Source organism: Equus quagga, chromosome 5 (genome assembly GCF_021613505.1).
Source record: "Equus quagga isolate Etosha38 chromosome 5, UCLA_HA_Equagga_1.0, whole genome shotgun sequence".
NCBI lineage: Eukaryota > Metazoa > Chordata > Mammalia > Perissodactyla > Equidae > Equus > Equus quagga.
The window spans coordinates 122,833,694-122,858,668 of record NC_060271.1 but is presented as its reverse complement, the minus strand read 5'-3'; the positions used below and the strand labels follow the sequence as shown (position 1 = coordinate 122,858,668).

At 47.0% G+C, this 24,975-nt stretch overlaps 1 pseudogene; it reads left to right on the top strand.

Moving 5' to 3' along the window:
• Positions 1–17,483: 17,483 nt before the first annotated feature.
• On the top strand, positions 17,484–24,351 carry LOC124238910 (b(0,+)-type amino acid transporter 1-like; annotated as a pseudogene).
• The last annotated feature ends 624 nt before the right edge of the window (positions 24,352–24,975 follow it).

Here is a 24,975-nt window from a genome sequence, read left to right as displayed (position 1 = left end):
AACAAGTTTACCTGTATGTACCAGGACTATCTGAGGACATACATACATGAAGAGGAGTTATTGCAGCTGTTTTTGAAACAATCTATCATGGTGACTATGGTCTTTTTAGTATTTGAGAGTTACAGTTTTTAAGCATCAGCATTATTAGAATTGTATACGTATAAAGTTGTGTGTGTTGAGTAGTCAAGGGTTCACATCGTAGCGGCCATTTACTTTTTTTTAAAGCATCCTTTAGTCTTTTTTTTTTTAAAGATTGGCACCTGTGCTAACAACTGTTGCCAATCTTCTTTCTTTTGTTTTTAATTGCTTTCTCTCCCCAAATCCCCCCCAGTACATAGTTGTATATTTTAGTTGTGGGTCCTTCTAGTTGTGAGCATCCTTTAGTCTTTTCCAGTAACAGACCCTACTTGAACTAAGCAAAGCCTATCATGACATAGTGATTTCTCCAAAGGATGAGCATGTGAACTAAGCTAATTCATCATAACTATTCCCTGGGGATTTTTTCAAACTGAAGTTGGGGGAGGAAAGTCCCTCTGCTTTCTCTTACAAATTGTGATAATATGAGCCACGAGCTGCCAGCAGTCATAATTACACTTTTGTGGGGGACGGCCAGCCTCAGAGAGGAAAGCTAACATATAGAGATTTGCATGAAAGAGAGACAGGAAAAGAGAAAGAAAATGAGAGAAAGAGAGTCAAGGAAGAGAGGGCAAAAGACGGATCCATCCCAGCCCTTCTTGCTGTTTGGTTGTGTCTAATACTATGTATATCTATATCTATGTCTATATACATATTTTTTTTTTGCCTAAAGTAGATTGAATTAACAGTTCCTGTCATTTCAACCAAATAGTCCTGACTAGTACACAGACACAGATATCTTGGTGAAAAGGTGGAGAAACTAGGACAAGAAAGGGATCAGTATTGCTGTGCAAAGACAGGATCTGGGTCAGGGCCTCATGTTCATCTCTGGGGGTAAATTAAACAAAGGAGAGTATTCGCATGAAGATCTCCTTTTTTGGGATCTGTAGTTCTCCTCTCTGCCCCCATCCCCTGTGTCACTTCAGGGTATGTTACAGATAATGGAAATGACTCCAGACAATTTAAGTAGAAAGAGACTTATACAGGGAGTTAGGTGACTACCAAATTGGTGGAAGGGCAGACTGGAGGCTGAGCTTCTAGGAATGGCTCCCCTACAATACCACCGCAGAACTGGCTGCCAAGGAAATCATTATCCCAGCTGCTGCCTTCAGGATATACAACCTCAACTGCAGTTCACACAAAAATAGTGGATGCCTGGTACTCCGTCTCTTTGCAACCACAAAGCTGGCACCAGCCACCAAGATTTCTACTTCTGGGGGTCCAGCCCTGTGGCCGAGTGGTTAAGTTTGTGTGCTCTGCTTTTGCGGCCTGGGGGTTCACTGGTTCGGGTCCTGGGCACGGACATGGCACCGCTCATCAGGCCATGCTGAGGTGGTGTCCCACATAGCACAACCAGAAGGACCGACAACCAGAGTAAACAACTATGACCTGGGGGGCTTTGGGGAGAAGAAGAAGAAAGATTGGCAACAGACGTTACCTCAGGTGCCAATCTTTAAAAAAAAAAAAATTTCTGCTTCTGTAACCACAGAACAAACACTTCCTTGACCATGCTTGCCAGCAGAAATGCCAACAGCCGCAGAAGCACGTACTCACTTCCTAATTTTACTCCTTAGAGGCAACAACAGTTAACATTTTCCTCTATATCTTTCCAGACATTTTCCAAGCACACGCAAACATATATGCTTGTGTGTGTGTGTGTGTGTGCGCACGCATGTGTGTAAAACAAATGGATCACACTGAATATTGATCTGGCTGCTAATTAATTTAAAGGACCTCTATTTGGATGCCTTTTCTAAGTGAAGAATGAAAGAATATAACTGGGCTTCTTAAGCAGATCACTCTGATTCCTAATTTTAACATGGAACCAGAAACCTTGGGAATAAATGTAAAATATTTAGTAACAACATTAAGAAGCAAATAAATAATAGAAAAGACACAACTCTGAAAATCACTTCAAAATGAAGTATTCTTTAGAAAGTAGAGTTTGGATTTGTATGTACACATCTTTTTCATTTTAAAACAAAAAGCTTCTATAATTTATGAAGGTGAAAATATATAGTCATTAATTTTCAAGAGGGCAGAATTTTACAAATTTGCCTAAATGCCATTTCAAAACTTATAAAGCAAAGAACAAATACATTGTTCTTTTAAAAATGCAGTGTAAAGAACAAAACTAAAAACAAATTTTAAATACCTTCCAAATGCTAGAAATTAAAAAAAAAAACAAAAAATATAAAAAGAAAGAAAAATTTGTGAATCTAAGAGTAAATGGCATTTATGGGCTTGATTTCACATAAGGGATAACTGGATCAATATATCACCTCGTCGATGCCACTGATCAGACTCTATATAGTTCAGTGATGTAAGACAAAGAAAAGCCTAGATGATGAGGAAAGAACAAGGAAGCCACTTGGCGGCGAAGGGCGGCCGGCCTCCTCCTCACTTCTCATGGGTGTGGGTCTGTCCTGGGTCCTCCCACAGGCCCTGGGGACTGTGTGAGGGACACACGAGGCTGGACAACCCTGAGTTACTGCCTCTGTACGGTGACCCTGCGCCAGGAGCCCCATCTCTGCCTGAGATTCACTGATCCTGGGGCCACTCACCACTGTTAGTCATCACAGCCCAGAGAGCGGCCTCTTGAGAGTGAGCCTCACACAGGGAGAGATTCCACCCCGTCTCCAGGGGCAACCAGGCCGTTCTAGAGTCGTGTCACCCGCTTCCCCCTTCCACACCTCCCCCTGGCTGGCCTGCTCTGGGAATGTGGTGGAGCCCAACTGGGAGGCCCAGGGAGTGTGTGTGGGGTCGAGTGAGGGAATGGCAGCAAAGGCATTTGGCTCAGATGATGGGGGGCCCTGAGGGAGGCATGTGGGCTGCATTCCAAAGGCAAGAGAGTTGCCTGCAGCTTTGGAGAGGAGGGTGGGGCTTTGGAAGGTGGATCTGGCTCCTTGTGCTGTGAGGATGAGGGTGAGAGTGGCTGCCTAGGGGCCCTGGGTGGCAGCAGCAGATGGGAGGGGCATGGGTGGACGTGAGCCATAAGCAAGGGAGGACTGCCTGGTGGTCTTGATTGTGGGTCAGGAGAAGGAGACGTCAGCAGTGACTCTCAGGGTTTGAGCCCCGGGAACCAGGTGTTGCAGATTGCATTCCCTGGAAAGGGGTCTCTGAGACATACACTCACATGCCCAAGGTTAATTTGTACCAACTTGGGCAATGGGGCTGGGATTTACGTGCCTACATTGATCAGATTTTGGATGACCTCCCTGGGAAAAGAGTGACCTTAGGCGAGGTGGCTCTGCTGCTGAGGAAATCCCTGAAGACAGCTGAGGGCTTTCTGCCGCCAGCTCGCCTATGGTTGGAGAAATAAACCCATCATCCCTGAGGGGGATCTTGGGGCCCATCACAGTGTCTACTACATTAAGGAAACATGGTAGGGCTCGTAGGAGGAACAGAGCTGGGCTAGGTGATGAGGACCGTTTGGACATGTTGAGGTTGAGGTGTTTAAGGACAGGCAGACCAGGGTATCCAGTGGACAGCTGGGTGAATAGGTCTGAAGCTCTGGAGGAAGGTCAAGGACAGAAATACAGATTTAGCAAAAACATAGAAGTGGGATGGAAGTCAGAGGAATCAATGGGGCAGCTGGAGTCAGAGAGGGATGAAGCCAGAGCTGACCTATCTGGCAGTTGATTCTCAGAGGGGCCTCATAAGAGGAGACATCTGGACAAGATCAGCAAAATCCAGTGGGTTCGGGAATTCCCCACTCGGTCAGAGCTGTTGGAATTGAATGAGAGCCCTGGTCACGCTCAACCTGATAGAGCTCTCAGGGGCTGATGTACAAATCAGGTGGAAATAGTGACCGGAGGTTAGAAATTGAACTGCCCAGGGGATGAGGCCCCTCCCCTCGGCTTACTCCATCTTGCATGCACTCCCTCCTTCATCTCCCTCTACCCATCCTTTGCTTTGAGGCCTTTCTCTCTTCTCTCTCTCTCGTTATCCCTCTCTCTGGTCCGCTTCCCTCTCTCTCTCCTTTCTCCTCTGTTTCTCTCTCCTTGCCTCCCTCTGGGCCCACTAGAGGGCGGCAGCTGACAGCCCAGGCCCCAGCGGCCACCCTCTGAGAGCCTTTGCCAGTGCTCTGCTCTCTGCGGGGGCAGTAAGGTTACCTTCAGGCCCTTGGGCCTCCTCTCCCAAGAGCTGGGCCTGTTCTAATAGGGCTGTCATGTGGTGGGAAGTGCTGTGTTCAGTAGAGAAGGCAGAAATTGCTGCTTCTTTGCTCTGCTTTGCTGAAGCACAGAGACACAGTAGCCAACTGTACCAGCCTTAGACAGATGGGGATGTCGAGACCCCGCGGAGGGCCAGGATCTACTCTAGACTTCTGAATTGACGGTCACCTTCCCCTGCTCTCTCACGGGGGCTGAAAGGCCACAAGTCCTTAAGAAATTGGAGCTAGATCTTGTTCCCACTGTTTGCGTCCCATGGTGTTCTTGAAAGGACTTTGCCTGGAAATAACAGGCTCCGACGTTGTCCAGGGTGTCAGAAGCCCAGTGCGGGCCCCTGGGCTGTTCCATCCTACCTCCCCTGGAAGCCTCCCCCAGGCCTGGCTCCCTGGGTGTGTGAGGCCCCATTGATTCCTGAGAGGCTCCTGGTGACCACAGGTCAGAGGGACTGCAGTGTGCCTGGGCCTGCGTTCCCGAAGGCATGTCAGACCAAGAAAAACTAAGTTTTTCCAAGTGAGGGGAAGAAAAATGTAATGACCTGGTTGGGGAGGGGGAGCGCTTGGAGGGAACCCCTATAATAGGAAGTTGGGGGCCAGAGCACTTGCCTGGAGTCAGGCCTCAGCTGCAACCCCTCCCTTTCCCCTGCCCCCGAAATGCATCCATACCTAGGCCAGCTTCACAGCTGTGTCCACTTAGGGGGCAGCCTCTGAGCTCCTTTGGGCCCAGAGAGCAGCCCAAGTTTAGGGGGTTTGAGGAGCCGGGCCTGGGATTGCAGGGGCTCAGTAGCAAGTCATGGGCCCTGACCAGTGTCCTGCAGACCTCTAGATACTGGAAGTACTTTCCCTGAGCTCAGCCACACTGTTCTGTAGAAGTGGTCTATCCTATCTGCTTTGCTGAGCTGACACAGCTGGGTCTGTGGCCCCTATTCTTTTCAAAAGGAGACGGAAACCCAATAAGCTGTGAGGCCTGGATAGCACTAAGAAACACCACTAAGGAATGGCCCTGGCTGAAGCCTGGGAGGGCCCAGAGTGGAGCTTCAGGAGGCTGGTGTGGCTGGCCTGTGACCGCAGGGGTGAGCCAGTTCAAGCCCAGCCTGTCCCTCATCCACCGCTCCATGACCCCTGAAGGTTTCATTTCAGCGACAGCCTTGAAGACTGTGATGGACAGTTAGGTCCAGAGGTTTTGTGGTCATTTGGTTTCACCAAATTTTCCCGTTTTCAATTTTTTTCATTTGGTTTTCCCTTTTTCTTTAAATTTCCAAAAGAGAAGAAATATTCCTGTAGCTAGGCTAGCCTTCATCAGACTTGCTACCATTTTCCTCTGAGTTGCACAAATTGGGGACCCCTGTCCTGTTGAGATCCTGCTAGTTCATGGGGGATGAAGGTAGTATTTTTGGATCTTAAAGCAATGTCTTTGGTACCCTCTACTTTTTTGGATATCTTCTGGCTCTCATTTTTTTTTTTTTTTTTATTAATGTTATGATGGATTACAAGCTTGTGAAATTTCAGTTGTACATTTTTGTTAGTCATGTTGTGGGTACACCACTTCCCCCTCCGTACCCTCCCCCCACCCCCCCTTTTCCCTGGTAACCACCGATCAGATCTCCTTCTCAATATACTAATTTCCACCTATGAGTGGAGTCATATAGAGTTCGTCTTTCTCTGACTGACTTATTTCGCTTAACATAATGCCCTTGAGGTCCATCCACATTGTTGTGAATGGGCCAATTTCGTCTTTTTTTATGGCTGAGTAGTATTCCATTGTGTATATATACCACATCTTCTTTATCCAATCATCAGTTTCTGGGCATGTAGGCTGGTTCCACATCTTGGCTATTGTAAATAATGCTGCGATGAACATAGGGGTGCAACGGACTCTTGAGATATCTGATATCAGGTTCTTAGGATAGATACCCAGTAATGGGATGGCTGGGTCATAGGGTATTTCTATTTTTAACTTTTTGAGAAATCTCCATACTGTTTTCCATAGTGGCTGTACCAGTTTGCATTCCCACCAACAGTGTATGAGGGTTCCTCTTTCTCCACAACCTCTCCAACATTTGTCGTTCTTGGTTTTGGATGTTTTTGTTCTGGCTCTCATTTTAAGAGCCAAGCCTGATGGACTCACCACAGAGCTTCTCCCAGAAAGAAGGAAGGCTTGCATTTAGTCTATGGCAGCCGCAACAAGGCTCCCTGCCCTAGAGAAGGGGGATATGATGCAAGAAGGGTTCCACCCAGATTGGAGGTGGAAAGCTGACCTCTTTGGCCTAGTGGGATGTAGGAAGGATAACAGAGAGATAGAAACAAGAGGTCAGATAGGTGTGTTTGGACTTCCTCTTCCTGCCCCATATCTGGTGGGGGTGTTACAAAGATCTTTAGATTAAGGGGAAAATCAAAAGCAGAGCAGGTTTCTACTTTGCTCCCTGTTTAGAATTCTGGGCGGAGACTGGTGTGCAGGGTGACCTTGACAAATGTGGAAGGACCCTAGAAATGTCCACGTGGTATAGTTCTTTAGGGGTGGGACCTGAGCTTGTGCTCCCCGGGTCCTCATGCAGAATAGAAAAGGTCTAGATGTTCTTGGAGGCTCCATAGTAGGAGGTACTTGGTAGTTGCATGGGAAGTCAGTGGGCCACCATTGTGGGGAGGCAATGTGGTACGACCACAGTGGCTGGGGAATGGCCAGACTAAGCTTCAGGCCGGGTGGAAGATGTGGCTGAAATTCAGCAGGTTCTATGCTAGGGTTAATAGTATGTGAATCTGTGAGGGGAGAACCACTAGGATCTGCCTGAGGCAGAACAGGCTGGAAATTTGCCAGCCATCAACCCCAGTAATGGATGCTCACATGATACCAGTATCTTGGTGGACAAAAGGCATCGTTGCTGAGTCTAGACAACCCAGAGGTAGAACAACGTCCTTCATGCACCCTTCTAAGTCCTTTTGCCCCCATTGCTATGAAGTCACCTAAGACCTCACTTATGCACAGATGCCATTTTGAGGAGGAGTAGGGTTAGAGAGAGGAAATGTGAACAACTTGGTGTTTAGCTGAAGAGACTGAATTATTTAAAGAGACTGTTTTGTCTAGAAGAGATGGAAATACCATTACTAAGCAAGTGTAAGTTTTCCCAACCAAGGGGATGGAATTATCTGATATCAGTTAAAGAAGATAAAGAAGCTACATTTCCTTTGCACAGCTGAGTAATAACCTGCAAATTTGTGACATGCCACACATGATGGGCAGAAGGCTCTTGTCTAGAGGGGCATCTGTGTTTTCCACTGGGCTGCCTTCCTCTGTGTTTGTCCAGAGTGGGGGATGTAAAAAGGATTTTATAGAATATTGATCTCTCAGCATGTCAATTTATCTCCAGATAACTGACTCCGAAATCTTTGTTTTTCTGTAGATGGCTCTTTTCCAAGTATATATTTACCTTTGAATTCTGTTGATTGTATCATTTTACCACTTTTGTTAGGTTTTCAGGGAAGGAGATATGAGAATCTTGTATCTCCTCCTACTTCCATTGGAATTTTCTTAAGGTCTGTTTGTGATGAAAACCTTCCTTGGATCAAGTGAGTTGGGATGAACCCACTGACATGGCCTCCATGCATCACCCTGTTCCACTGAAACTGTCACAGCTTGTCAGGAGAACTGGGTTCCCAACAGATTCTGCCATGTTCCAGCAAGGTGCCTCTCAGATAGTCCCCCACTTCTCCAGCTCCAACTCTGTCCAACTCTACCCACTTAATGATCCTCATTCCTATTTCCCAGGGTCTTTGTGAGAATAAAATAGAGAACTGGATGGGAAAGTGCTTTGTAAATGCTGAGCACATGGGAGGGGATGTCATCATTACCACATTTACCCCATCCTGGTGGTCACCTCCACCTGGGGCCTTGTGTGTTGATGGTATGACAGGGAGGATAGGCAGGGCTGGGCCAAGTCAATGAGTAAGTGGATGAGAGACCTGGACAGAAGAGTCTTTTTGCCCAGGAATGATGGAGTGGAGTGGTCCCTTTCTTCAATGGACATGCTCCAGAAGAATCCATTGATCAAACTTTCAGTTTCCCGTGATGCTATATGGTCAACAGGTAAGGACATCCCCTACCAAGATGGTGCCATGGCTGGTTCAACTTGTCACACTGGCTGCACCACAGAGGCCTGGAGAGAAAGAAAGCTCGAGTTTGCTGTTGAAAATGGTCAAGGGAAAGCCATTAAAGACAATTCTTGATGTATTTTTAAGTGAAAACGAAAACAAAGGTTAAACAACAGTGCATGGAGGGAGGAATGGGAAATTAGTGTTTGATGGATGCAGAGTTCCAGTTTGGAAAGATGAAAAAGTTCTAGAGATGGATAGTGGTGATGGTTGCACAACAATCTGAATGCACTTAACGCCACTGAACTGTACACTTAAAAATGCTTAAAATGATAAATTTTATGTGAAGTATAATAACCACAATAAAAAATAGTATGTCTACTATAATCTGCTACTTATAAGTTAACAAAATGTATACACACAGAAAACCCTTCAAGAATACACACCCAAATGTGACAGTGTGCTGGGTGCTGGAATTGTAGGTGATCCTTCTTTCCTTCCTTTCCTTCCTCCTTCCCTCCCAATGAGTCCAGGCCAGCTTTCTCAGATGCTCTTATTTTGACATAATTTTTTTTCCTCACGGAGTTTCCTGGTAAGTGTGGAGGCATTTCCCTCCACAAATAGGCCCCCCTGGTCTTCCTTTTCTCTGATCAAGTGGAAGAGGTGAAATATCTTTAGCATCTTGCTAAGTTGGGGCTGGAATGAGTAGACAGGAGGCTGGGCAGGCAGAGGGGTGAGGACTGGTCTGGTGAGCCAGGTCAGCCTAGGGGATCAGTATAGCTGGAGTCAGGTACGAAAGAAAGAGGGGGTGGAGCTGCCCATCTGGAGCTGAGGGAAACAAGATTCAGCATCTCTGGCAGTCAGGGAACAAGAGAGGCTTGCGCATGTGTACAGGGACTCAGCAAGAGCCTTGCTTAAACTTCCCGTTGGGTGTGGGCACCTCCAAGCTCATGGATGGGCAGAGTAGGAGAGTGAACCATGCTGTATGGACCAGGGACAACACAGGTGAGCCTCTGCTGAGATCCCAGGGTCTGAGCAGTCATCAGAATGGCCAGCTGAGCCACTTCCAGTCTGTTCCAAGCAGCTTTCTTGGGGACTCAGCCCAGGGGCCCATTCTACTATCTCCTTACTCTGAGCTTCTCATGGACTCTTCTCCAGGCCTATGTAGAGCTGAAAGCTCTTTCCAAGCCACCTCCCACTGCACCCAGGGGACCTGCATGGCGAAATCCAGGCAGACCTCTTGGTCCTCAGACTGATCTCCAGATGCAGAGCTTAGTGGAGAGTTTGTTCATTCATACCTCCTCTTATTTATACTTTCACTCGTTTATTCACTGTATTTTCTGGGTACTTGGTGTACGTGATGCAGTGGAGGAAGCCAAGGCCAGCAGAGGGGGCTCTCTATAAGCCAGCAATTGCTGGGTCTGGCCTCAAGGGGCATTTCTCCACACCTCCTCTCCCAGCAGATGGCTGATGGACAGGAAGGCTGACACACAGAACAGTGCAAACATCCTGGGGTACTTCAGGGACAGTGGTGGAGGAGAACCTCAGGGAAAGACTGGACTTCCTGCTATCCTGGTGTTGGGGACACAGAGACACATTTCCTTTGCAGAACTCAGGCTTTGAGACCCCTCACTTGTACACGCTCCTTCCAAAGCCCTGCAGCTATTTTTTTTTAATTTTTAAAAATTGAGATAAAATTCACATACCATAAAATTCACCATTTTAAAGGTACAATTTAGTGTTTTTAGTACAGTCATGCACTGCATAACGACGTTTCAGTCAACGACGGACTACATATACAATGGTGGCCCCATAAGATTAGTACCATGTAGCCTAGGTGTGTAGGAAGCTATACTATCTAGGTTTGTGTAAGTACATGCTGTGATGTTTGCACAATGACGGAAGCGCCTAACGACACATTTCTCTGAATGTATCCCCACCATTAAGTGATGTATGACTATATATTCATAATATTGTATAACCATCAGTACTCTCTAATTCCAAAGTATTTTCATTGCCACAAAAAGAAGCCCCATACCCATTAAAGCAGTCTCTCCTCAGCCCCTGACAACCACTAATTCACTTTCTGTCTCTATGGATTTACCTTTTCTGGACAATTTATATAAATGCAGCCACACAATCTGTGGCCTTTTGTGTCTGGCTTCTTTGATTCAGCATAATACTTTCAAGGTTCATCCATGTAGTAGCATGTATCAGTACTTCATTCTTTTTATGGCTGAATAATATTCCATTGTATGGATATACCACATTTCATATATCCATTCATCAACTGGTGGACATTTGAGTTGTTTCTACCTTTTGGCTGTTAAGAACAATGCTTCTATGAAAATTTGTGTACAAGTTTTTGTGCAAACATATCTTTTTCATTCTGCTAGGTATACACCTGAGAATGGAATTGCTGGGTCATATGGTAACTTTAATGTTGAAATTTTTGAGGAATTGCAAACTGTTTTCCACAGTGGCTGCACCATTTTATATTCCTACATATGAGGAATGTATGAGGGTTCAGCAATGTATGAGGGTTTGAATTTCTCCACATCCTCACCAATGTTTTTTATTTGTTTTTCAATGATGGCCATCCTAGTGGGTGTGAAGAGGCATCTCATTGTGGTTTTGATTTGCATTTCTATAATGACTAATGATGTGGGACATCTTTTCATGTGTGAGGGCCATTTGAATATCTTCTTTGGAGACGTATATTCAAATTCTTTGCCTGTTTTTAAATTAGATTGTTTGTCTTTTTGTTGTTAGTTTATAAGAGCTCTTTATATATTCTGGATACTGGACACTTATCAGATATATGATTTGCAAATATTTTCTCTCATTCTCTGGATTGTCTTTTCACTTTCTTGTGTATGCAAGAAGGTTTTAAATTTTGATGAAGTCCAATTTATTTATTTTTTCTTTTGAAGTTTGTGCTTTTGGTGGTATATTTAAGAAACTGTTGTCTAATCCCAGGTCTATGTTTCCCTGTAGGAGTTTTATAGTAAAACCCTTTTACATAGTAAAATGCTCTTGTGTTTAGGTCCTTGATACATTTTGAGTTAATTTTTGTATATGGTATGAGATAGAGGTCTAAATTCACTCTTTTTCATGTAGATACCTGGTGCCCCAGCCCCATTTGTTGTTGTCTTTTAAGTTAGATAGGAAAAAAAAGAAAGTAACGACATACATTAGTATTGTCTTTTTTTTTTTTTTTTGAGGAAGATTAGCCCTGAGCTAACTACTGCCAGTCCTCCTCTTTTTTCTGAGGAAGATTGGCCCTGAGCTAACATCTGTGCCCATCTTCCTCTACTTTATACATGGGACACCTACCACAGCATGGCATGCTAAGCGGTGCCATGTCCACACCCAGGATCCGAACTGGCAAACCCTGGGCCACTGAAGCGGAATGTGTGCACTTAACCACTGCACCACTGGGCCAGCCCCTAGTATTGTCTTTTATATTTATCTATGTTGATAGCTTTACCAACATTCTTTGTTTCTTTGTGCGGTTTCGAGTTACTGTTTAGTGTCTTTTCATTTCAACCTGAAGGATTCCCTTTAGCAATTCTTGGAGGACAGGTCTCTAGTGATAAACTACCTCGGTTTTTCTTTATCTGGGGTTGTCTTAGTTTCTTTTTTATTTTGAAGGATAGTTTTGCTGGATAGAAAATTCTTGGCTGTTTTTTCCCCAGCACTTTGAATATGTCACCCCACTATCGCTGGCTTCCATGGTTTCCAATGGGACAGCAGCTGTCAGTCTTGTTGAGGAGTCCTTGTACACGATGAATTGCTTCTCTCCTGCTGCTTTCAAGACTCTCTCATTGTCTTTGACTTTTGACAGTTTGATTATGAGGTGTCTATGGATTTCTCTGAGGTTATTCTGTTTGGAATTGAGTTTCTTGGATATGTAAATTAATGTTTATTCATCAAATTTGAAAAGTTTTTGGCCATTATTTCTTCAAATGTTCTTTCTTCCCCTTCTTCTCTCTCCCCTCCATTTGGGGCTCCAAATTATGCATAGGTTGGTATACTTGATGGTATTCCACGAGTCTCTAGGGCTCTGTCCATTTTTCTTCATTTGTTTTCCTTTGTGCTCATCAGAGTGGATAATCTCAGTTGACTTATCTTTAAGTTTGATGACTCTTTCTTCTGCCTGGTCAGATCTGTTGTTGAGGCCCTCTAGTGAATTTTTAATGTCAGTTATTATACTTTTCAACTTCAGAATTTCTATTTGATTCCTTTTTATGATTTCTGTCTCTTTGTTGGTATTCTCTATTTGAGGAGGCATTGTTCTCATAGTTTCCTTAGTTCTTTAGACATAGTTTCCTTTAGCTCTTTGAACAAGTTTAAAATAGCTGTTAAGTAAGCCTGATATCTGAGCTTCTTCAGGGACAGTTTCCATTGATTGCTTCCCCTTTCCCCACTCCCAAACCTTCCCATGTATGGGCCATATTTTCTAGTTTTGTTGCATACCTCACCATTTTGTTTTTGAAAACTGGACATTTTAAATATTGTAATGCGGCAGCTCTGGAAATCAGATTCCTCCCTTTTCAGGGGCTTTTGTTGCTGCTTGTTTAGTGACTTTTCTGAACTAATTTTGTAAAGTTATATTCTTGGTTGTGTGTGACCCAGAAAGTCTCTGTTCTGTTAGCTTAGTAGTCAGCCAATGATTAGACAGAGATTTCCTTCAATGCACCATACCAAAAAATCTCCCGGCCTTTGCAGATGGGCCCTGTGTATGCGTTGGGGCACACCTTCAATGTTCAGCCAGGCGGCTTTCAATGCTGCCTTAGCCTTCACTTCCTGCTTGCACAGAGCCTGAAGGGAAGGTGAGCCAGAGGTGAGAGTCTAGAGGCTTCTCAGCTCTTTCCTGAGCACGCACACCACTCTGGGCATGCGTGTGGCCTTCTAGATTGCCAGGAATATTTCAAAGGACTTCAAAGCCCTTATTCCCCCAAACATCTCATTCCCCAGCCTTTCCTTCCAAGCATTTTGGTTAGTCTAGTGTTTGCCCTGACTGTTACTGCTTGCTGCCTGCTGCTTTAGTACTGGGTGAGTTCCAAGTTAGATGAGATAAAGGCAAATCTTTTGAGCTGGTCTCTTAGGGAGCCACCAGGCAGGTTAAAACAAATAACTTCAATTTTTTTGTGGATGAAGTCTGTTCTGCTCCCTCCAGTACAGATTCTGGTACCAGGAATGTGAGCTGTTTATTTTCAAGCTTATTGCTGAGCTGGGGAGTTGGGAATGGAAGCAGAGTAAGTTAAAATGCCACAAAACTCCATGTTCTTACCAGGATTCAGCTGTTTTTCTTGCTTAAACACTCTCCTGGTTATTGTAAGCTTTTGATTTGTTCTCAGAATTCTGAAAAAGTTGATCCTGACTGGTTTTTTTTTTTTTTTTGCCAGTTTTTTCATTGCTTTTGGAAAGGGGCAGATTTTGGAGTTCTTTACTCCACCATTTACGCTGATCTCACCACTGTGCCAATTTTGTATTAAAGAGGGCCCCCCACTTTTATATGTCAAGCTCCACAAAACCTGGATCTACCCCTAGTTGGGATTGTGAGAGGGGACTCAGGCAGCTTTGGGTATTAAGAAAATGTGACCTTATTACGTGGCTATACTTTTATTATCTCTGGGCACATGGACAAGCAAAGCTTCCAGGTTGAGATGACAGAACATTTCACAAAGTTGGGGGAATGGGACTTCCTCCATTTCCGCACTGATCCCAGCACCTCCTGGCCCTGTCAGGACGGGAAGCCTTAGAAACATTGGAAGCAGCACCCTTGGCACAAGGTTGTGAGCATCCCTTGGCATTTTCACAGGCATGAGGGGCCCTCACTGGAGTATCATGGATATGGGGCAGGGGTTGGTAAACGACAGCCTCTGATACAAATCTGACCAGCTGCCTGTTTTTTAATGGCCTGTTAGCTAAGAATGGTTTTTCTATTTTTAAAAGCTTGATAAAAAAGTAAAAGGAATATTTTGTGATGTGTGAAAATTCCATGGAATAATAATTTCATTGTACATAAATAAAGTTTTATTGGAACACAGCCACACTCATTCACTGACATATTGTCTACATTTGCCTTCTCACTGCAGCGGCAGAGTTGAGAAACTGTGATAAGGACTGTATACTCTGTGAAGCCTAAAGTATTTACTATTTGGCCCTTTGTAGAAAGAGTTGCTGACCCTTGAGATGAGGCTTTGACGGGCAGAACTGGAGCAAGACGGAGAACAGAGAGGATGCCATGCACAGGTGAGACGTTTCCTGAGAATTTCTTGAAATACTTGAGGAGACTTTCCAGGGGCCTGGAGATCACGCATGATCAATGGGGGCAAGAGCAGGAAATGTGAGTTTTTGGTGTTAACATAACTTCATTCACCTCCATATGATGATAGGGTGTAAGAGTTTTCAGTTTATTCTCATGAACACTTTTGTGGGAGAATGATCAGCCCTATTTTGCTGATGGGAAAGTGAGCTAATGAAGACCCAGCTGAAAGCCCAGTGATGTAAAACATAGTTCTCTGGGTCTTGGATGCCGAATTTCCTCCTGCTGCATCCATTCTGCTGAGCCTCAGAAGGGGTCAAATCAGCTACCTCTGTCATCTGTGGTGGCAGCACAGGGATGCCATCTGGGCTGAATTCTTCTTCAAAGGGTCCCTTCCTCACAGGCAGACCTGACCCTAGAGCTGAAGGCCACACTGTGTTAGATTCTGGAAGAGATGGGAGAGTTGCTAATTGAAGACCATAGAACCTTAGAGTCTCTGCTTCCCCCATCCAGAAATAACCCTGAAGTTGGCCCTTCCCCACTCTCATTTCCCCTTGTCCCTTCTTCTTTCCCATTCCTGGCTGGTCCCAGCTCCCTAGCCTGGTGTTTAGGGCGTTCCTCTTTAGACATATTGCTTAACACGATGAGTCATTAAAAACAGTCTTTATGTTCTCATGATGTTCTTCCAGTCACAGGTACCTCCACATCTATGTAGTAAAGAATTTAACCTTGCCGCAAGAGAGGTCTTGCCCTCATCCTCAGCTTCTGGGAGATAATCTCTAAGCCCTTGGAATGTCATGCATGATCACAGTGTCTTTGTTTGCCTGGGGGCCTTGGGCCAGCTAGATAGTAAGATGCGATTGTGGATGGGGGCTTTGGGTCATGAAATATCAGCTCACCTTCCTGGGGGCTGGAAACTGAGGTCAGTCACATGAGCAGTCAACCATGTCTATGTGATGGAACTCCAGTGAAGAGTGGACCCTAAGGCTCAGGTGAGCCTCCCTGGTTGGCAGTATGATGTGCATATTGTCACACACTGGGGCCAGGAGAATAATGCTGTCTTGACTCCACGGGGAGAGAAGACTGGGAAGCTCTGTGTTTGGAATCCTCTCAGATTCTGCCCTATGCCCTTTCTCCCTTTAGGGAAATTTTAATCTGTATCTTTTAGGTATGATAAGACATAACTTGAGTATAAAAGTTTTTGGTGAGTTCTGTGAGTTCTTCTAGCAAATTGTTGAACCTAAGGCTGGTTTTGGAACCCCCAAACTTGCTATTGGTGTCAGAGGTAAGGGTGGTCTTATGGACCGTTCTCAAACTCTGCAGTTGGCTAACTTTCACAACATCCGCCAGCAATAGTCCCTGCAGAAGGAGAAATCGGAGGGTCTTAGTTATTACTTAGCGACTGCCAGGAAGGCAGCTGACCTTTTGTCCTTGCAATTCTTCTATTTACTTTTTTTCTTATGTACTTCTCTGCCCTCTTCTCTCTCTTCTTACTGGGTAGGAGTCTTGGAGAACTTCCTTCTGAATCTTGGAGGGCCCCCTCTCCAGGAATTTTCTGAAGAAGATGGCTCTACATTTTCTGAGGACCTATGCCTAGTGGGCTTCTGTGCAGCAAGGGGAGCAGGCAGGCAGACACTCCAGGAACCAGTGACAGTGAAGCCCTTTGCATCTGTCAAGAGCTTTATGGATTACACATGTACATGAAATCCAGGTAGCCCATATGACTGGCTTGAGCTAGGTCAGCCTGTCCGGGAGACTGCAAGTATCTTTCTGCCCACTTCAGGTGCCAGTGTCTTTACCCCAAATGCCAGTAAGTTCCACTGGCTTTTCTCTAACAATACTAGTAAAGGTTCTGTGACCCAAGATTTTAAAAATATAAGGCAGGATCAATAAAAAAGTTATACACTATATCCTGAAATGAACATTATTCATAGGTCAACAAAATTGTGTTAAATTAAACATATAATGTTGTATATATATACATATATAATATTCAGATATATGTATATGTCAGAAACTAGGGAACAAATGAAACTCTTAGCCAGATAGTAACGGCTACCATGTAAGGAAAGCCAACTACATGTCTACAGCTACTGTTCTAGCTGCTTTGCACGGGCTGTGTTATTTAATCCTTAGAGCAACCCCATGTGGTAGATATTGTCATGAATTGACAGATGAGTAGGGTAAGGTTCAGTGACCTTGTTCAAGGTCACACAACTATGAGGGACAGGAGCTTGGATTCGAATGCAGGCAGTCCCTCTCCAGGCCGTGTGCTCTAACCACTTCCTCCCTTCCTGCCAGGGGAACAGGCCTGTCCTGGACTATTTGGATCTTCTTCTTTGATCATTTTGGTTCTTCTTTAGAGTAGGGCTCATGCAGTTTTAACTGGCCTCCTGATGAAACAGAGACTTTGTTGCCTGGCTGATAAAACCGTTGCAGAGATTTCTTAGGCTCCTGATGTGTGGTGGGTCAGCAATCATAGTGTTGGCACAGAACGCGCATCCAACTGTCATTCCACACACACTGCCGTGGAATTGGGCCACAGGGATTTCTGCTAAAACCCCTCTTTCCCTGACCTGTCCTGGGCTACGTTGGCAAAGAGCTCCTGCAAGCTGCCTGTGCTGGAGTCTGAGTCAGAAGGGGACTAGTAGATGAGTGAAGGCTTGGTCCCTTCTGAATGACATGTCCTGGCTCTCTGGCCCTGGCTTAGACTCCCTCAGGTGCTGTAATCATTAACTCCTGCAGGAAGCCCACAAGACAGATAGCTATCAGAGCATCTGCTTCTGCTCAGCTAGACACAGCGGCTATTGATGTTCTGAGATGGAGACAAGTCAGGAAAGAGATGGCGGTGAGGGGGTGGCAGGGCAGGAGCCAGGTGGTGGGGGGCTGAGGCTTAGGCAGGAGATTGGCTTGTGGAGTGCTGTGTCCCTGAGTGCTGGCTGTATGATCGGCTCTGGTGTTTTCATGTCACCACAGGGGGTCTTGTTCTACATGGGCAGCCCTGGGGCCAGTCTTGTGATTGAGGCAGTGTGTGGCCTCCTGGCCATGCTGGGTGCCCTGTGCTACGCTGAGCTGGGTGCCCTGGTTCCCAAGTCCGGTGGGGAGTATGCTTACATCCTTCGAACCTTTGGCTTCCGGCCAGCCTTCCTGGTCATCTACACGTTTGTGCTGGTGGGCAGACCAGCCGCCATCATTGCTGTCTCTCTGAGCTTTGCTGAATATGCAGTGGCTCCATTTTACCTGGGCTGCTCCTCACTGCCCCAGGTTCTGCTCAAGGGTGTGGCTGCCACCTGCATTCTGGTGCTGATGCTGGTCAAGTGCTGGAGCTCATGGCTGGCCACCAGGCTGATGAACTTGTGCACAGTTGCCAAAGTGTTCTCCTTGCTGCTCATTGTGGGGGGCAGCACTGTGGTGTTGGGCCAAGGCTGTGGCCCACGGAAGCCCTTCTGTCCGCCTTCCACAACACGACAAAGCAGGCCAGGCACATAGGCATGGCCTTCTACCAGGGCCTGTGGTCCTTCGATGGCTGGAATAGTCTCAACTACGTGATGGAGGAGCTCAAGAATCCAAATGTGAGTCCATGATGCTTCTTCTGGGAGTGAAATCTCCACACGTCAGCAGCTCCAATTATTGTGATCCGAGCTAAGACCATGAGAAGTCAGCTGGAAACAGGTCTCCTTTCTTGCACTCCTGGGATGAATGCCAGCCCACTGTCTACCCTGATTAGTTTATGGAATTCTATAAATAAAACTTCTCAAGCAAACACAGAACTCTACAGGATCACACCCAGGGTCTCATTTGCTGTCCCGAGAGGCAGGTATTAACATCCCATTTTTCACATGAGAAAGCTGAGGTTTAGAGACGAGAAGTGATTTTGAGGTTATGCTGCTAGTAAGAGGCTGAAAGATGACTCATCTTATCTCCTGACTCAGACTCAGAGATATCTCCTGGACTGTTCTCTCTGGAAGATGGGAGAAGATACTAATTCATACCTGCGAAAGCATGGGAGCCACAGGACATAACAGTATAGTTTGGGACAAGAGGGTGGACCAGTCCTGCCTGGCTCGCCCACCTGTGAGCCTGGGGCTGGCTAGTCATTGCCCTGGTGGGGGAGGGGTCTGCAGGGCCCCTTAGGACTCAGTTGGAATATTTGGACTCTTCAGTTACTGTGCATATTAACTCTTTGCTATAAATATAATTGCCTAGGACATTATTTTTTTTCTTTTTCCCCTGCAGAAGTTTTAAGTTCTTGTAGAATGAGGACTGCCAGGCTTTTCCTCTATGTCCTCCGGGCTGGGTTAAGGGCCATTACAGCTCTCAGCAAAGGCTGCCTGGAGGGGAGTTTGGGAGAAATTGGCAGGTGAAGAGGAGCTCGGAAGACTAAAGTCCAAGAGCAGAGAGTGAGACAGCAGAGAGCCGGGAGTCCTGGGACCTAGTTTTTATTCTTGCACATAGTTCCTTGTGCCTCAGTTCTTTGCCTCTAAGACATAAGTTGCCCTGCCTGCCTCTCGGGGCTGTGGGGTATGAAGAGGTGTAGTCACGTGTGGGGATGGCTAGGGGTCTGCATACCATCAACAGCTGTACGGTTGTAATTTCCAGTGATGGTCAGTGCGTGCTCAGGTTGGCTCTGGGGTGGGATGGGGCACTGGCTCATTCCATTCACAAGGGCTAGACCCCTTTCTCTCTGAATCCCCTGTGTGCAGGCCCTTCCTTTCTCTTCTGCTTTGCTGATCCCCACACTTTGCAGGGAGGCAGAGCCCCATTTTATAGATCTCCAACTTCCAGTTGAGGAGACTGAGGGTCAGAGTAGAACCCCTGGGTAATGACCGTCAGTCTGGGCCTGAGTCCTGGGGACCCAGAAACTAGGTCGATATGGAGATCTTTAACTTTCTAGCCTCTTCTGCATGCCTCTGCTCTCATGGTTGCCCCTGCTGGGAATACTTCCCCTTCCATCTGCTTGAATCTCCTCCATTCTTCAGGGAAAGCCCAGCGTAAGGCCTGCTCATTCCAAAGCTTTGGTGATGACTCCTCTCCCCTTTGTAAGGCCCTCTGTACCTCCACTGCTCTGACTGGTTAGTGCCCCTCATGGTTAGTGCCCCTCACGGTCTGTCAGTACATCTGCCTGTATGTGTGTCCATGCCGTGAGGCTCTGAGCTCACAGAGGAGAGGCACATGGCCTGAGTGCCCCCCACGGCCTGGCACATGCCCTGTGGCCAGGACGAGCTCAACACGGCACTGTTGAGCTTGTTCTGGGGGCCTGAGAAGGCCCTCACCGGCTAACAGGTGGCCTCTTCTCCCCGACTCTGCAGCAGAACCTGGTGTGGGCACTGATGATCGCCATTCCCCTGGCACTGGCCTGTACATCTTGGTCAACATCAGTTACCTGCTAATGTTGTCACCCACTGACATCCTTTCCTCTAATGCTGTGGCCGGGAGCTGGTGGTGAGTGGGTCACATGCTGTGTTCCTTGCCCACTGAGCAGGCATTCCAGGATGAGGAAGCATAGAGCCCCATACATATTTCAACTTGCTTCCAACGCTTCCTGCTCCATTTCCGAGTGGGGCCTTGTGGCGGGCTTCCAGGTTGCTGCAGGGGTTTCTTTCCTTGATCCCTCTGTTGTTCTAGGAACCAGGTTCTAGGGGCCTGGGCCTGGCTGATGCCCTTGGCAGTTGTGCTGTCGACATTCGGGCTGTCAATGGGATATTCTTCAGTGGAAGCCGTGTGTGCTATGTGGCTGCTAGAGAGGGCCACGTGGTGAGAGATGGTTCTGGGCTGGGCAAGGTGGTGGGGGCTACAGGAGGGGCTCTGACAGCTGAGTTTTCTCCTGCCAGAAGCATAGCATTTAGGCCGAACCAGGACTTCCCCTATCAGACACAGCCCTCCCTTCTTCTGAGGAGGGGCCTCAAGCATTCCCTGCATCTCCGTTTAAACTCCAGTCCCTTTACTTCCAGGTTTTGGGAGATCACTGTGCTGGATCACACTGCGGAGGTTGTAGGTGATGGGGACGTTTGTGCACACCAGTGGCGTGGGCAGTGGGGAGGAGCGACAGGAGCAGAGCCAGTGTGCACCCTCTGGGCCACTCTCCCAGGGGACTCTCTGCCACTGTTAGCTTTTGCTGCACTAATGCTGAATGATAGACAACCCCAAATCTCAGTGGCTTACAGTAGCAAACACTGCATTGTTGTTCATGAGTTGATGGGTCAGCTGTGGCTCTGCTTCAGACCGGGACTTGTGGTCGGATCTTCTCATTCTACCTGTGAGTCCGTTCTTATCTCAGGGATCCAGGCCAAAGCAGCAATGGCTCCCGGGGCATGTTTTCACCATAGCAGGTGGCAGGGATTCAAGAGACCCAACCAAACCACATAAGCATATTTAGAGCCTCTGCTGGTCACTCCCATTCGCATTTCATTGGCCAAGCCCAATGCCAATGGAAGGGAAACTGTATTTCTCCCACAGAGGTGGGGAGAGGGAGACTAAATATTTGCTGAACAATAATTCAGTCTGCCACAATAACCTGATATCCCTGTCCGTGCTCCATCCATGCCTGTCCTGCCCTCTCCCCCATCCTCCTCTGTCTTTCCCCCTCCTGGTCCCACTTTCTACCTCGGGAGTGAGCAATGCAAAATTGAAAGACCTGGCCAGGCACCTGCTACAGCTCTCTACACTCCAGCCCCACATCCTAAGCTATTTGGGTCTTGGCTGGCCTGGAGAGACAGGTCCCCAACCTGCCTCCTGGGCCTGGTCACCCCAGGTGAGCCACAGAGACCTACATCTGGAAGCCGTGGAGACTGGGGTGTATTAGGTGGGCCACGTTGGTATCCAGAGCGAATTGGGCGGAGGAAGAGGGCTGAGAGCTTCGAGGGGCAGAGACACACTGCAGCTCCCCTGGGGGCTGTCTGACGCTTGGCTTTGCTTCCCAGCCCCAGCTTCTGTCCATGGTTCACGTGCATCGCCTCACACCAGCGCCAGCCATGATGTTCACCACGGCAGTGGCTTTGGTCCTGATCATCCTGGGAAACTTCAGCACCACCGTGAACTGCTTGAGGCAAGTGAGACTGTCCTCGCAGGCTGGGTATCTGAAGGCCCCTATGTGTACACACTTTATATATATGTGTATATAATATATGTAAATACGTGCATGCACACTTTTGGAAGCCCAGGCTCAGGGCCCTTGCACATGCACATGCATATGCATTTCAGCCATTCTTTCCCGGTTATGTTTCTAAAATTAAATGCAGCTCTCTCCTGTCTTGCCCTGTTCCCAAAAATTCAATGAGACAGATGTTTCACCAAAAGACAGACAAGTTAAAGTCTTATGTTGTCTTTGTCATTTTTTCTTTTCTCCTGTTTATTCTTTAAGATTATATCTTTAAGATGATGTTAAAGGATATTCACGCTTTACTCACACTACTTGTAGTCCTTGGCTGTGGTGTAATTTTTCATTGTAGTCTGGTCTGCGTTCTGGACTCTGACCTAACGTATCTCTGCTGAGCTCAGGGCAAACACACAACCGAGCTGTGTTGGCACAATTAGTGATTGCGTCGAAGTGGGGAGATGTTCTGAGCCCCTTTATTACCTTCCCTGGGGCAGAAACGATGGGCTGTTGTGCTATCTGGTTGTAATTTTGTAATGTTTGACGCAGGTTCAATGGGCAGATCCTTAAACCAACAGGCCGGGTGCAGAGGGAGTGCTCAGAGTAATTTTTCAAGCATTACATGTTCTCTTCCTTTGGGTCATAAGTGTCATTAATCTCCTGGAACAGCATAGACAGTTAGCTCAACATGACTTCTTCAGAACGTTAAGTATTAGACATGATTTTTCTTTGTATCTTTTTCCCGTAAGAAACTGAGAAAGAACGAAATCATTATATGGTAAGAATGAAATCAAATCCGTGGTGTGCGAAGGGGTCTTTAGGCTGAGATTGGGGAATGTGACTGAGGGTGTCCCTTCTAACTAGGACCTAGTGTCTCCTTGTCTTGATTGCCTCAAGAGATGGCCTGGTTTGGACCCTGCCTCCAAGGTGGGATAGGGCTTTCATCAGACCTACATCAGCTGCTCAACTACACATACTGGGGAAGGCAGAGGCCAGGGGTTTGTCTGGCTGCTCGGCGGCCCACTCTGTCACCCATCCTTAGGTGGGGGGATCTGCTGTGATTGTGCTGGTCCCTGAGGAGAGCACAGGCTTCCTTGAGATTCCACTGGACTCTCTTTTTTGAGAAACACAGATACTTCCTCCTCGTTTTGAAAATCGCCCTCCTCTGTCCGTCCAGGGGCAGTCAGAAAAGGCCTGATCTGGAGACAGGTGGGTGACCGGGCTTGTGCGCGTGCCACTTTGTGCCTGAAGTAGCGGGAATGTCTAATGAAAGGAGGCAGGAACGGGCCAATGTTGACCCTCCAGTGCATCCTTGTCCTCAGTGCCCCAGCCTTGCCTTTGTTCCTTAGTCTGTATGCATAAGAGGAGCTGGGGGTGGCTGAAAGGCCCCGGATGAGCTTGCACCTCTGCCCTAGGTTTGCACCCAGCAGGCCAGCTTCTCTTACAGGCCCCACCTGTGTCAGGGCCTGGCAGTGAGGAGGTCCTGTTTGCCTCCCAGCTTCCTTATCTGGCTCACCAATGGAATTACCATTAGCTGTCTCCTGTATTTGTGGATCAAGAGGAATCTTCCCCGAACTTACAAGGTAAACTTTGGGATAGACATTGGGCTTTTTCAACCCCTGGCTGTTGCATGAGGCAGATCACTGGACCACAGCCTCATCCATGGGCCAGAGAAAGAATGTAAGGGGTGGCCACTGTCATATTTGGTAGAGAATTTCTGTATTTCCTGGGGGGGTGAAGGACATTTGAATCACAAGGCATCAACTCTGCTTACTGGGGACTCATTTCTCTTCTGGAGGACCCTGGGGAGAACAACAGGAGACAAATGCAGAGAGGATGCATGCACACAGTTGGATTCATGTAGCACAGAGAGGATCAGGCTGGTCCCAAAGCCTCTGCTCTAAGCAGGGCTCCCTGCAGCCCAGCAGATGGCTCCCCTGGCCAGGCAAGGTATCATGGCAGGGCTTGGAAGAGAGGACCTGGTGGCAGGTGCAAGCAACAGGAAGGCAGGCAGCAGGGACAGAGCCCAGGGGCTATATGCTAACTTCCATGCCCCTCTTCCTCATCCAGGTGTCTATACCCATTGCAGGTCCCCACCGTCATCTCTGCCATCATGCTCTTTGCTTCTCTCTACCTGGTGCTGGCACCCATCATTGACCATCCCCAGATAGAGTTCCTGTACATCTTCCTGTTCCTGCTCAGTGGCTTCCTGGTCTATTTCCTGTTTGTCTACTTCCGGTGCCAGCCCAAGTATTTGCAGATGACCACCCTCCATCTCCAGCTGCTCCTGGAAGTTGTTCTGGCCACTGAAAATGCTGACTGAAGGGCTGAACAGGTCTGTACTACCCTCTTTGCTGCAGACACCTCTATCCCCACACAAGTGGCCTTGTTAGCTTCTCTGTAGGTTGACTATGCATAATTCTAATAAGCTCCTAAAGTACTACAACACAGCTGTCATGGAGCTTTGGATTCTCCACCCACAACCACGTCCCCTCCCTTCTCTCAGAACTGCTCCTTCAATACAGCTGGATCTTACAGCCACGCTGGTGTTACGTGACTGCCCCTCTGGCTCATAGCTATTTAATAGTGATTTGTAACCCAGCTGGGCACCATGAATCCATTCCCTTCTGGGATTTTGGAATTAGAATTCTGATGGTTGCATGATCTGAGGAATTGTAAATCTTGGGATCTATGTGGGGCCATCTTCCATCATGCGTGCTGAGAAGTAGAGAAAGCCACTGTGGAGCGAAGAGTCAAGAAGATACACAGTGAGATGAAGCTGAGAAATTGTGTGGTCCCCAAGAGTTAGGGGGAAAACCTGAGAGGGCAGCAGCCTTGACCCTTGGCTGTTTTGCAGTTCTGGTCTCTGTCCTCCTGTGGTCCGACTGCCTTCTGCCTGTCATTCCTGCTTCCTGTCTGGGACAACCTGATAAATTATAATAAATTTTCAATTTTGGCTCAAGTGAAGGTTCTTATTTCTTGAGTGGGTTCTTATTTCTTGCCACTAGAAACGCTTTGGCTCTGACAAGCCATCTTGTTTGGGAAGACACAGTACTTTAGTTACTGTTTACAGCTGCCAACTCACTTGAACAGAGAAAGAAGCAAGAGACATATCCCTGGGAAGGAGGGGTTTATTGGCTTTGGGTAAAAGGGAGGACAGTCAGATTTCTAGAGGAAAGCACGAAAAGGCTAAGGTTTTATAGGACTAAATAGAGATGA